This window comes from Carettochelys insculpta, chromosome 16 (assembly GCF_033958435.1).
Source record: "Carettochelys insculpta isolate YL-2023 chromosome 16, ASM3395843v1, whole genome shotgun sequence".
Taxonomy (NCBI): Eukaryota; Metazoa; Chordata; order Testudines; family Carettochelyidae; genus Carettochelys; species Carettochelys insculpta.
Window position 1 is genome coordinate 23767278 of NC_134152.1, and position 8083 is coordinate 23775360.

General features: G+C 45.0%; 1 long non-coding RNA gene across 2 annotated transcripts; it reads left to right on the forward strand.

Annotated features, from left to right (window-relative positions):
- The first annotated feature begins 2812 nt into the window (after positions 1-2812).
- Positions 2813-6596, forward strand: LOC142021929 (uncharacterized). Of its 2 annotated transcripts, none has more exons than XR_012647815.1 (3): positions 2813-2917; positions 3022-3146; positions 6206-6596. It is a non-coding gene; the product is annotated as an uncharacterized LOC142021929 (long non-coding RNA). The 2 variants fall into 2 exon arrangements; XR_012647816.1 differs by having other exon boundaries at positions 6338-6596.
- The last annotated feature ends 1487 nt before the right edge of the window (positions 6597-8083 follow it).

The following is an 8083-nucleotide window of genomic DNA, read 5'->3' on the forward strand; positions in this document are numbered from 1 at the left end:
TATGGGAATGTTTCTTGCAGGGGGTGCCTGTAACTTCCCAGACTGAACTCCCAGAGTTGGCATCTCTGCAGAAGAAGACTGAAAAACAGCAGTGATGGATCCAAGCCCTGTGAGTCAAGTGCTGGAGAATCAGCAGAGACAATGTGAGGCCTAGGTGTACCTTAAAACTTTTTGGCACGGCTGATTGAACAGCAGCTGTACTTATGTAAGCTCCTGCAGGAAGAAATTAGTAGTGGTTGCAGGGAGCAAGATAGTATGGAAGGTACCAGGGCCAGAAGGCTGGAGGCCTAGCCCCAGGAGTATTACTTCTATTGGTGGAGGAGACACCTGAAAGACAGCACCCCAAGCTGCACAGAGATGAGGGAGAGCAGCTGTACCTGGAAGATAGGAAGGGTAGAAAGCCCAAAAGAGTCTATTCAATGAAGAGAACAGAAACGGGAGAGGCAGGAATTGGCTGTGGTCAGCAGGGCACTTGAGGAGGGGATGCCCATTTATGAGTTATGAGGGGAAGGCTAGTCTAGCAGAGGGGACTAGACAGGAGAAGGCTGAAGCATGGCCTGCTCCAGTATTTCTCAACCCATGGCCTATCAATTGCTTGCAGCCCAGTCTGCGTGCAGCTGCTGCCCATGTAACATCCTCAAGGCCATACAGATAGTGTGTGTGTGTGTGTGCGTGCGCGTGTGCGCGTGTGCACGCGTAAATTTTAGTGGATGCAGCTCACATAACAGAGAGCTGCATATGCAGCCCATAACAGTAAATAGATTAAGAACCACACTCCCGAGGCAAAGGAAGGAAGAAGTCTTGAGACAATAAAAGAAAGGAGGAGTTTGAGGCTGGAAGTGTGCTGGAGACTGTCAGGGTAGACGTAGTGTAACCGACACAGTTCCTGGGTTTAGTTCACGCTTCCATGTTGTAGCATCTAGACCCCTTGCACAGAGAAAGAATGAGTCTCCTCTACAGCCTTGGCTGAGAACTAGCTGGCTTTTAGTTCAAACTGTAGCACAGGGGTCAGCAGCCGTTCCGAGGCAAAGTGCCGAAATTTGACCTTTTTGACCTCTAGGTACAGTCCAAGCGTCGGTGATACTTTTTAATGTCACTAATAGTCCTACTAACAACACTTCCTTAATAAATAAATGGAGATGCAGAGCTTTACTGTTTAGGTGGTGGTTGGTAGTATTAGCTGGTCTTTTGTTAACCCTCAAGCAGCATGGCTTTGAGCAAGCTCCTGGCTGCATGCGGGAGGAGGGACCATGTCCTGATGAAAATTGGCTCATGTGCCACTCTTGGCACCCATGTCGGGGTCTGCTGACCTCTGCTGTAGTGGCTTATGCACTGAGCTCCAGTGATCCCAGGTTCAATCTGCCTGTTAGTGGGCATTTACAACAGCAATGAGGACCATGGACTTGGGAGGGGGTCAATCCATGCACCCAGTAGCGGCTGGGAAAGAGACAGCAGATAAAATGAGCGGGACAGAGAATGCTCAGGCAGACACAAGCGTGAATAGTGAAGTGGATCAGACTGTGGTTAGAACTGAGACCACTCAGGAAAAGGAGGTCTGGGGGGCAAGTAAAGGGGCTATGGAAGAAACCAGTACCTGCTGTGAATAGTGGAAGTAGACCTGGAATTCCAAAGGGAATGGAGAGAGATGCGCTATGGCCCCAACTATGGCAGATGCAGGGCAGGAGGGATCACCACCCCTGCGGGTTATAGGCTTCAAGGGGAAGATGTATGATATGAGCTGTTCACCTCACACAAGGCTTGAAGGATTAAGATGGATGAGTGGACAAATTAGCTGCACCTGGAGAAGCAGATAGGGAGGACGTAAGTAGGATGGGCTCAGGTTAGATTAATCTTTAATTAAAAATTGTCAGGTGATGAATCGTTCAGGAATATGTCCAGCCAAAACAGGTAACTGTAGCCTACAGTTCCTCCCAGGGAGGAGTGAATGGGGCTTGACAAACCCAGAGAAATGGGCAAGGCACAGGTGAGTGAGCAGTGAGGTATGGGGTAGTTCAAACCATGGCTGTCTATGAGGGGGCCCCAACTTGAGACCCAAAGTAGAGAACAGGCCTGGCTTTCCCTACCAGTTCCTGACAAAGTGTCACTGGTGGGACAATGAATGGGAAGACTGTCTGAGCCCCTTTGTCAAAAATTGCTTTGATACCCTAGAATGGGGATATGGTGACCCAGCTGGAGGGCTGAGTCATGAAGTGGGGTTGCAGTGCCTTGGGTGGGTGGGGCCCTGCAGGCTGAGAGGACAATGGGAGAGGAACCTCCAGGGGAAGGCACAGTGCCTGGCTGGAGTTAATTTCAGGATAGCCAGTGGGAGGTAGCAGCAGCAGTTAGTGATCTGTGACACTTGAGTAAGGACTAATTAATTACCTCAGACCCAGCGTGTATCAATCATGGAGTCTCCTAGTTATCAGCATGATACTTGTTGCATTATGAACCACACGACACTCCTTTCTGAGCCAGTAATTGAGTCCGTAAGGGTAACAAAGAGTGTAGGTTTAATTCAGAAAAATAAGCATAGTTAGTCTTCACTACAGCTTAGTGTGCTAAGGTTCATCCTGGGTTAGAGAGTGAAAAGAATATTGTTCTGGGTGGTGAAGAAACTGTACAAATATATTTGTGCAATTCTAATTTTGACTTAAGGTGTAGGGTTGCGATGGGTTAGGTTGCATAATGATAAGTAAAGTATCTGGATACAATCCAGTGCAAAGCAGTGCATGAAATAGGCACTTTAACCCCCAGTGGGTGGAAGTTTGTATCAGCAGGAAGCAGATATTCCAGTACTACTTGTGAATAGTTAGGGACCTGCATGCACTTTGATACACATGCTCTTTTAAAATGAATCATTCTTTAATGCGGACACAAGATACTGAAGCTAACAAGCCACATGCTGACACTGGGCTAGGTTAACCCAGGATCTTTACTCACTTCTGTCTTTGTAATTTTTTTATAATTTTTTAAAAATATCATGCATTGGATAGAAAATTATTGTTTCTCTTGCTTTACCAGACACTAGCCCACCAGTTTCTCCCGTGGCCGAGAAACACAGCAGTAACTGAGAAAGAGCTAAGATTCCAGAATGGATTTCCTGTTTATTTGGGACCAGTTCTTCCTAAAATCCTGCGCTCCTTGAGGTAAGAGTGATGCTGCACTATACGGCGGTGCGCTAATGTATGTAGGACAGAACAGTCAAGTGTAGCAAAAATAATTCACTGAAAATTTTTGGTCCGTTTGCCAATCTAAGAATATGCAGCTGATTCATTTAACCTCCTCAAATGAAGAGATGACTATCTAATTTTGGCCCAGAGTAACTTTTTTTATGACTGAGTTACAACCCTCTCAGCAGTGGAGGTTGTAGTGGAAAAGCTAACAGATCTTTATGGATCGTGTTACTTGTTGATTGCTACTCAGAAATGAAACAGGTAGCTTTGTCCTACGACATGAGCCTCCCTTCCAAAGCTTTGGGTTTGCTTGCTTGCGTGGATTAACTTCATTTATGGATGGGGGAATGGAACAGACTAATTGGCAATTCCTTGTGTGACAGCTTTAGAAATACATCTGTATGGTATCTGAATGGTGTTTAATGATTTAGGGCCTGATCCTGAGTAACTGTGACTTCTAGTCCTCAGAGTGGGGATTTAGCGCGGTGGTTCTCAACCTTTTCACTAGTCTGGTCCCCCAATCACCTCCCCCAAACCATTTGCAGACCTCCATCAATGCCAATTCTAGCTGCTATGTACATTTCATTAAATGAAAAAGGAAACCGCAGCATAGATTTTCGGACAGCAATTAATAACATTACTGGAAGATATTTAATTTAAAAGTAATAATTGGCACTAACTTTGCTATTTATTTAAAACTTATTTTCTATGATTGTTTTTATCTTTTATTTTTTCACAAACCCTCTGCAATACCCTTGTAGACCCCTGGGGGTCCATGGACCCCAGGTTGGGAACCACTGATATAGGGGATACAGCACCTTGTTTACATTGCACTTCCTTGTGGATGATGGTTGTTCTATGAGCTTGGAGATCACCTGGAATGAGGAGCCTCTTAATATCATTAAAGGGAGTGGGGAAGATTGGGCAATCTTAGCTAGAACAATGGAGGAGCCAACCAACATGAGTGATAAACTCAGCTGGCAAGGATGGGGTTGAACTTTATGAGGTGTGTATAAATCCCACCCACTAACCAAGCTCAGAACCTACAAGGCAAAGAATCCTCCCCGTCGTTAAAATTTCAGCAGAGCTGCTCCGTGGCCCTGTGGGCCCCTGGGACGTTGCTGTCGCACCTGCTGCTTATGCAGGTTCACCCCATAAGGAGCAATGGGAGTGGGTTTGCACTGTGGAGCAACCTTGCTTTATTCTCAAACACCTTCCAGCTATGTGGATACATGCAGGACACAGACCACGGAAGTGACCTCTGTAAGGATGTGCTGACTATGCTGTTTAGATTCTTTAAATCCTGCCATACCAGGTAGTGGAATCTGACAGCTTAGATTGTACCTTGGATCCTCTGTGGTTGTGTAGAAGGCAGGATGTGCCCATAAGAGCAGTTAACATAAAATTAGGCTGGAACAGAAGATAGTGAATTGAGTTGCTACGGTCATGCCTGTGAAGGATTAAAAATAATGTGACTCATCAAATTCTGACAAGGTATTAAGGAGGAAAGATGGGAATGAATTTCTGGGCTGTCTGAACTAAAGCGAGATGCACACAAAACATGGACAGATTGCTATGTATAAACACAATCGGATTTTTAGTTGGCATTACATAAAGATAAGATGCATGATTGACATGCTACTGTGTAGCAACCAATGAATTCAGGAGATGCAGGACCAGGCTTCAAACGAGCGGTTGCGTGAATGCATGAAGACAGAACTAAACAGTAAGATGTAAGCCACATGCTGTCAGATAAGATGCAATGTAAATTAAGGCAAAGGGCCCAAGTCTGTTAAGCTAATACTCATCCCAACTAATTCTATTGACTTCTTTGGGAAGTAACTTGATTATTGAATAAATCAAGTTATGACTTGGCCAGTTCTACAGACAAGAGGCACTGCACAGTGGACATGATCTAAGTGTATTTAAAATCCAGCTGAAGTTGTTGGGAGCCTTGGTATTGACTTCAGTGGGCTTTGAATCAGATCCCAAATCCTTTGAAGATAACAGTCCAATTTTACCCTCTCAGCAGATAGCTGGACAAGGAGCAATGGTCAGAGTTGTAAAAAATAAATGCTCAGGGGGGTTTAATTAGCTGCCTTTCCCTATGGAGGCTGAAATGAAATAGCTGTTCAGCAGGAGATGCCAATACTTGACATTACAACAAAAAAAGACTGGCCCTCCCTAAATTGCTCGGAAGAGTGGGGCTCCGTTTCTCCCCCAAGTGCATTGTTTCTGAGGCACAACAGAGCTTCTTCAGAGTCTCAATCCATTTACTCCTGAGAATGATTGCAAATTTGCGTTTTAGTCAATAGTGAATTAGTTCCTATAGCTGGACTAATGCAATGCACAGATGCAAGTTCTCAATGAATAGCATTCTCCTGCCTTAGGGTTAGATCCATCTCCCACTGCAGTGGTAGCAAAATCAGTAGCTAACTCTGTTTCCCCACCCAAAACCAGCAAGGCAGATGACAGAATGATGAGACACCATCACAAGGCATTTCAGAAGGGCAGGGGCAGCAGCTCTGTGTACCTGGATGGTGCTCAGTGTTCCCTGCAAGGGAGTGCTTGGGCGGCCACCCAGTAAAGATTCAGACATCACTCAGATGATTAGCAGAGTGCCCATAGTACCCACAGCTGGCAGCATGTGTTTCTGCTGTTGGTGCACATTCCTTAGTTCACATAACAAACTTTATTCTGAATGTGGATGGAAAAAAGTAGAATACTGATGCCACTTCCTCTTCTTCCCATTCCCCTGACTATCAGGGAGTGAGGGGAAAGTACACAGATTGCAAATTACTCTTCTGCTCTCTCCCCTCAACAGCCAGGAGTGAGAGGCATGCACCCCCTCAGTGTACTTTCCCTCACTCCCTGATAGACAAGGGGAATGGAGCTAGCAGCATCCCCATACACACAGCTGCTGTCTCCCCTACCCTCCCGAAATGGTGCCCTTGCACAATACTGCTGACATTCAAAAAAGGGTACCTAAGTGGAGCCTTGCAAATCTGCAGATGTCTGCTTTATGCCAACAGATCCTGCTTGAGAATTGCAGCTCAGATACAGGTACAAAGTTTGTATCTGCATAGGGCTCTACAGATGAGGTGTTAGTGGAAAAAATGTCGGAAAGGAGCCTGGGAAATGAAAAGTACCAACTCTATCCCTAGCCCTGCTCTTTGTGATTCCTGGGAAACTGTATCATGGAAAGAGTGAATGGAAGAAATTGGATCAACCAATGAGAAGCTAGTGAAAAAATATGAAGAAAGAAGTCTGGGAAATATGAAGTGATCCAGAATATCGATATAAAAAGAAAAGAAAAGAAAAGAAACAAAACCCTGTATGATCAGACTGCACTTTTGGGATAGCCCTGCTATCATCTGAGGCCTTTTACCAGTGAGAACAGGCCAAGAGTGGCTGGTCTGTAAATATTAAAGAATCTTGGTTCTTGAAGCTTATGTGCAATGGTGTCTCCTTCCTCCCCCTGATATTTTTCTGTGTATCAGCTTCTATTACATTTGTTTTTCTTATTAAGCCTTGTTAAGAGGCAGGCCCTTGAAATCTGGGTGATTTGTCAACTTGGAGTCAGAAGACACTTGCCTAAGGACTAAGAGGCAGTTTTGTGAAACATTCACCCAGCTTGGCTTCCAGCCACCAAACCATCTGTATCCCTGTGCAACCTCTCCCCATTTGTGTGTACAGGCTATCTGTGTGAGAGGTGCTTCAAAGAAGGCTAGTGAGTGCCACCTTGTGGCTTCTTTGGACATGGACACACTGTGTGATTGGTTATCAAAACAAAAAGCAGTTAAGTAGCACTTTAAAGATGAGCAAAATAGTTTATTAGATGAGCTTTCGTGGGACAGACCCACTTCTTCAGACCATAGCCAGACCAGAACAGACTCAATATTTAAGGCACAGAGAACCAAAACAATAATCAAGGAGGTGGTGGGGGAACTCTGCAGCAGCCCAAAGAAAAAGGTGGATTTCGTATGGGTATGAAAACATAATAACTTGACAAGGTGCAACTGGGGCGCAACACTGGTGTCACTGGGTGGTGCTGTCAAGAAGAGTTTTTGTACTTTATCTGCTTATAGTAACATTCCCCTTCATTCTAGGTGACCAGGTATCCCAGCATTTGGGGCTTTGTCTGATACAGGCCTTTATTACCCCCAGCCTGTGCCCTCATATTTCACACTTCCTGTCTGCCTCACATTTGCTATCAAATAATTTTGTCTGTTACTGTGATGAACTATCTTATGAAAGCAAAGGAGAAGGGCAGGTTCATCAGCATGTTCTGATTGGTCACCCAGTCCTGCTTTGCTCTGGAAGAATCAGTAGGAGAGTTAAATGTCTGCAGCAGATTCATTCTGGTAGAGTCCCTGTTTTACTAACCCCAGCAGTCTCTCGATGGTAGCTACCTCTTGTCTCCTGTGACTCTTAGAGTAAGTCTCCACTGCAAGAAAATACCTCCAGCAGAGTTGGGATCAAACTACAGGGCTGTAAAATTGCTCCCAGGCTGTAGGTTTGGAGACTACAGCCCAATCCTTAATGTCTACAATGCATTTGTATAGCCTGCAGCATGGAGGCCAGGCAAGGGTGTTTTATAGCAGTGTAGACAAATTCTTAGATCAGTAGTTCCCAACCTTTTCACTCTTGCGGACACCCAGTCACCTCCCCAGACTGTTCGCAGACCCCCATCCAAGCCAATTCTATCCGCTACGTACACTTCATTAAATGAAAAGAATCCACAAGACAGATTTTTTGGAGAGCAATTAATAACATTATTGCAAGACATTTCATTTAAAAATAATTGATTGTAACTTTGCAATTTACAGTAGGGTCTCAACATTTGCAAGGGTTCTGTGTTCAGAACCCTCGCGAAAGCTGATTTTCCTGAATGAGGGTGGCTCAGAGCA